The sequence below is a fragment of the Neophocaena asiaeorientalis genome, unplaced genomic scaffold, assembly GCF_003031525.2.
Source record: "Neophocaena asiaeorientalis asiaeorientalis breed wild unplaced genomic scaffold, Neophocaena_asiaeorientalis_V1.1 scaffold19, whole genome shotgun sequence".
NCBI lineage: Eukaryota > Metazoa > Chordata > Mammalia > Artiodactyla > Phocoenidae > Neophocaena > Neophocaena asiaeorientalis.
The window spans coordinates 4,689,331-4,695,390 of record NW_020173388.1 but is presented as its reverse complement, the minus strand read 5'-3'; positions in this window follow the sequence as shown (position 1 = coordinate 4,695,390).

Genomic DNA, 6,060 nt, shown 5'->3' with positions numbered 1-6,060 from the left:
CATTTTACCTATGTTAAGAGTAAAATAATGTAATACTATGGGCCAGAGTGCAGAATTTGGCAAAAGGAAAAATCTGTATTTGATCCAAAACGGACGTCACAAAAGAACAGTTGGGGACAATACCTCCAATGGGTTGGCATCCTGATTAAAATTATAGTGTTTGCCGTCCAAAGCATGAGATTAACAGGAATAAACATCCATTCAAATGAGGGTCAAACTCATACTTTATAAGCAGTAAGTCGGTCAGATTGTCCTGTCAGCATTCTGTGACTTTCAAGTACGAAGAGCTGTTTTTCCCAAAACCAGAGAAATGGCACCACAGTATGGGCCCTCCCCTTCTAGGATTCTTCAGAACCGACGACTTATAGTGAACTTTACCGTAGATACAAAATCACCGTAGAGATGACTTACATTTGAAAATGAAACATCAAGGAAAAGCATTTAAACCAGATAAACCAAATTTGCTTCCCATAAGGCTAACAAAAAAGATCCACTTCATTAAAATTATTTTTGTGTGAAGATTGTTACATAAAACAGCTTTAAAAGAAGATGCACATTTACCCAAAACAAATTTAGTTCTGTCTTTCTGACTTAATGAAGTTATGGATTTCTAAGTGATATAATTTGTGTTATCAGTGCTTTTAATGGGTCACATTTCTAGTACCTATAATGTTAAAATAGACTGAGAAAAGCTGCAAGCATGTACAGAATTACAGAGAAAGGCATCATAAACAATGTCTACAAAATTAGGAAAAACAAGCGCAATACATATAAAAATGAGAAAATAAACACTCATATAAAGCCCTCTTACAAATTAGTGACAAAATAACTGCAGCAGGCCTCAGTTTTCTAGGCTGACTGTATCAAAGTTAGATTTGAAAGACAAAAGCAAGTTTAAAAGAACTGTCTGAGGAGAGTGTGGAAAAGAGTGGCATTCCTCTGTCTGGGTGGTCCTCAGGGAATACAGTGACTGGTGGTTAGGCTTTATTAGCCAAAATGCCCTGCCTGCCCCCTCAGCCCGCCCTACTCTCCCTAAACCACTAGCACCAGAAAGCTTGGAATTTACAGTGAAAATAATGAGCTAGAACAAGGTCAAAGAGAAAAGGATGTTTATCAGATACCATCAACACAGTGGCAAAAACAAAAATAAAAACAAACACACACAAAAACCTGAGATTAGCTATTTATCTAGGTATAGTCTCCTGGAAAGGGTGGGACTGCAGGCCTCTTGTTATCATACATGTGTGATTCCAGCTGTGTGGAGGGTATATGGGGTTGTTATATTCTAGGGCTATAAAGTAACAGAGCTCCTTGCTCTAGTGTAGGGGAAGGATTGCAAATGGGCAGGCTGAAGCCCAAATCAGACTCATGGGTGTTAATTTGCCAGCACAGTTTTGAACATTTTTTAATGGGCGGCTGTGATGGTTAGTTTTACATGTCAATTTAGCTAGGCTATGGTGCTCAATGGCTTGTTCAAACACTAATCTAATGTTGCTTGTGAAGATGTTTCGTAGGTGTGATTAACATCTGTAATTAGTTTACCTTAAGTAAAGGAAGTCTCCCTCAGTGATGAGCGTGGCCTTCATCTGATAAACCGAAGTCCTTGAAAGCAAAATCTGAGGTTTCCTGGAGAAGGAATTATGCTCCAGGACTGCAATATAAAAATGTTGCCTGAGCTTCCAGCCTGCTGGCCTGCCCTAAGCATTTCAGACTTGCCAGCCCCCACAATCACCTGAGCCAATTCCTTAAAATAAGCGTCTTTCTCTGTACACACACACACACACACACACACACACACACACACACGTAACTGCAAGGGAAGTTGGGAAAAGTGACATTGCAGTTAACAGTGGCCACGCAGCTAGGTTCTAGCCAATAAGATGTAAGCAGATATGCTTTGTGCCAGCTTCCTTAAAAGACACGTATCCTGTGGCCCTTCTTTTTCCAGCCAGTCCTCTATCCTGCTGTCTGGACCAGGCCGTTAGAGCTCTAGCAGCTATACTGGGTCATAAAGATAAAGGCCACACCCTAGGAATGATAGAGCAGAAGGCTGGAAGGAACCTGGATCCCTGATCCCTTGGGACCTACTACATTAGTTCTGAACTGCCTCTCACAAAGGAAAACCTTCTTATCTAATTCAGATGATGTTCTAGATTTTCTGTTACATTTAGTGGAAGGTAATCCTAGTTTAAAAATTAGAAAATATCACATAAAAATTCTAATCCCTTGACCATTTGGAATAAAAATTCTAATCCCTTGACCATTTGGAATATCTGATACACATGGGGTCATGCTCCTCATTTTAGCAACAGCCTAGGGCAGGATAATGGTTGCTCACCTGCTTTAGACAGAGCTGGAGACCCCATCAGCTTCTTTTCCTCTGTTTAAATTCCTGAAGGCATGTGATCTTCTATTCCTGACATAGATGATGGGGTTTTACTTCTACTGTGTGATAGGCCCTTGCACAAACTTACTTTGTCCTCTTAGGCTGTTTCTCCAGCTACTTTTTTTGGAGAATAGGAAGGATGGAAAATCGTGGATGCCAACCTTATAGCTTAGTCTTTCCTCTCTGCATCATTTGCAGCAGGAGCATTCCCAAGTTGGTGTAGTCCACAAAGGAAGATGTGTCTGATGCAGGGGGAAACGGGCCTTCCTCTGCCATTTGAGATACTGCCTCATAGTCCTATAGGCCTGCCCATGGGAGGAGCGGGACAGGTCTCCGTGTGTGCAGACTTCTCATGGTGCGGAAGCTCTACTCAAGGCTTGGGAGGAGGGATACAGAGGGTCTTCCACTCCATGGCTGCAACAGTCTTCTCATTTTAAAGACCTTCATTTAGTCTAATGAATTTGTATTCCTGTAGTCCATATAATTTTGACCCAGTTTCTCACTAATATACTCGTTTTATTTTAGTGAAAGTGTATCATCCCCACCCAGTTTCCAGCCATCTTTGCCCTTTATAGCGTCACCAAACTTCCTGCATTGACTTGACATGGCCTAAGAGGATTCCCCCTAATTTGGGGGAGGGGATGGAGGTTGGAGGCCCGGTTGCTGTCAGACCTAAATGGACCTGGGAGGAGAGATGTTCTGACTGGAAGGGCTCTTGGTGAAGTAAAGACAAATTTTTTTTTTTTTTCCATATGCGGGCCTCTCACTGTTGTAGCTTCTCCTGTTGCGGAGCACAGGCTCAGCGACCATGGCTCACGGGCCCAGCCGCTCCGCGGCATGTGGGATCTTCCCGGACCGGGGCACGAACCCGTGTCCCCTGCATCGGCAGGCGGACTCTCAACCACTGCGCCACCAGGGAAGCCCTAAAGACTGATTCTTATCTTTGGCTATGAATGAACTCAACAACTCTAGGATACAAGGAGAAAGTAAGATGAACTCTGTCTCTCAGAATCAGGCTAAGGACAAAGAAGGCATAAAAGACCCTTCAAAACTGCTCAGGCCTTTTGGGTGTGGAATGAGGCTAACCTTCAAAGGGGAAGCTATGACAAGATTAGGAATCTGTGTTTTCAAGCCAAACTATGTCTATGTCTATATCTAGATTTATCTTTGCCTTTTCATTCTCAGAATTTCGTTAAACCAATGATTCATTTATATCTGAGTGTCTTCAATGGCCAGGCACTGTTTTAGACCTTGGAAATACAGTGAGCAAAACAGGTAGGATTTCTGCCCTGATGGAGCTTACCTTTTAGTTGAGGGATACAGATAATAAATATCGCAAGTAAAAAATTAGATAATCAAGGTAATTTCAGATAGTGATAAGTGCTATGAAAAAACTAAAAAAAAAAAAAAGAAAACCCAACTTAAGAAAAAAAAAGGTGAGACGGAGAGCAACAAGGGGGAAGGGAGCAATCTACTTTAGATGGATGGGCAGGAAGTTCTCTTTTGAGGAGGTGATATTTACCGTGAATGACCCCAAAGAAGATCTGAAAAAAGAGTACTCTAAGAAGAGAAACAGCAACTACAAAGGTCCTGAGGTAGAAGAAAGCTTGGTTGGGCATCATGAGGTAGAGAAAGCCAAGAGATGAAGTCACACAGAAGGCAGGGGCTTGACCCCATCGAACTTTAATTCAGACTTGGACTTTATTCTAAGGGCATTGATTGGACTCAATTATAAGGGCATTTAGAAGCCATTAAGATAATATGAAGCAGGGGGATGAAATGACTTATATTAATTTTGAAAGCTCTCCCTGGATGCTGGTTAGATTATAGATTGGCAAGAGTGCAAGCAGGGAGGCCAAGTGGGTGTCGTTTTAACAGTCCCAAGTAAGAAATGACACCTAGTTTGGACAAGGTGGTAATAGTGGAGATAGAGGGGAACAGATTCAGGATCTGCTTTAGAGGTAGAGACAACAGAACTTGGCAAGTGGATTGGATATGGAGTAGGAGAAAATGAGAGGAATCTAAAGGGGTTTGCTGCTTCCATCTACTGAGATGGAAGCCTGAAGAAGGAACAGCTTTTTGGAAGAAAATCAAGAGAACTCTTTGTCCCATGCTTTATTTGAAATGCCTGTGAAACAGCTAGATAGAGATGGTGAACATGTTGTTGGATAAATAAGAATTCGTGGAGACATATTTAGCATCCTTTTTGGAATTTTCAGCCTGCTTGTGGAAACTTAGGAAAGTCCAAGAATGACCCTAAAAGGGCAGTTCCCCTTTCCTCTGGACCAGTGGAGGTGCCCTACAAGGTCCAGACCCCATCATCTAAAGGGTTTTAGCATACCTACGGGTAGCGATAGGCTTCATTTCACATAGTAGAAGTGCTTTAAAGAGTTGTGCAGGTCCAGCAACTTGTAAATTGCTCTCTGTCATTCACTTACATTTCACTTTGCCAAGCACCTTCTTAATTTTGAATGATCTTCAGTTGACTGTTAGCAGGAAGTTTCTGGTTTCTGCTTCCCCCTCTCCTTTCTCATCACTTCGTGCCCTGGCTTTTCTAACCAGCCTTTCCTCTGTAGACTGTTTCAAGTTAAAACACTTATAGTCACCCTTTGATGATACTGGAGTGCAGGGAGAGGTGTCTAAGAGAGCTCAGGAAATAGCTCATCACCTCTTCCTTACTTCTGAAAAGATGAGGAAGAAAACAAAGAGTGAGACAGGCCCACAGGAGTGACTTTAGGTCTGGGAGCCAGGTGTGCTGAGCTACTACTGAATTTCAGAATTAAGAGCTGTCCCCATCCAGTTCCAAGCAGCTCTGGACTGGGAGCGAGCAGACTGCAGGGAGAGCAGCAGAAACTTGTTTTTCCCTGTGGGCTGCACCTTCCAAGAGGACAAAGGTGGCAGAACTGGGCCCAGTATGCTCAGTTACTCTGCCCAAATTTACTTTCCATCATCAGAGGTGAAATGGTTAAGCCTCAGAAGCCAGGAAACAATCCTCCTCATGGAAACTTGGAGTGGAGAGAGGACATTCTCCCCTAATGATAATGGAAATGTTCACCATTAATTGGCTGCTTTTATATGTTTGGCTTTTTAGTAAGTAGGACACAGTTAAGTTCAACAAGCAGATATCAAGCACAATTCTGCCACTTATGAACTGTGCGATTTTGGGAAAGTTACTTGAGCTGTCTCAAATTTCCCATTTGTAAAAACGAGTTTAAGAGTACCTGCCTTGGGGGCTTCCCTGGTGGCACAGTGGTTGAGGATCCGCCTGCCGATGCGGGGGGTATTTGGGAATGACATATATACACGAATATGTATAAAATAGATAACTAATAAGAACCTGCTGTGTAAAAAATAAATTAAAAAAAAATGAGTACCTGCCTTGTGAGATCATTCATGTAACACATTCAGTGCACTGCATGGATCAGAATAAGCACTCAGTAAAGATTTCCTGCTACTATTACTACTGTAATGATGGCTATCACTATTAGTAAGTTAGGATCAGCTAGGTGCCAGGGATATAAAAGATCAAAGACATCATCTTACCATCTGAAGCTCAGTAAGGAAAAAAAACATTAAAATACAGTGTAGGGCTTCTCTGGTGGTGCAGTGGTTAAGAATCCGCCTGTCAATTCAAGGGACACGGGTTCGAGCCCTGGTCCAGGAAGATCTCACAT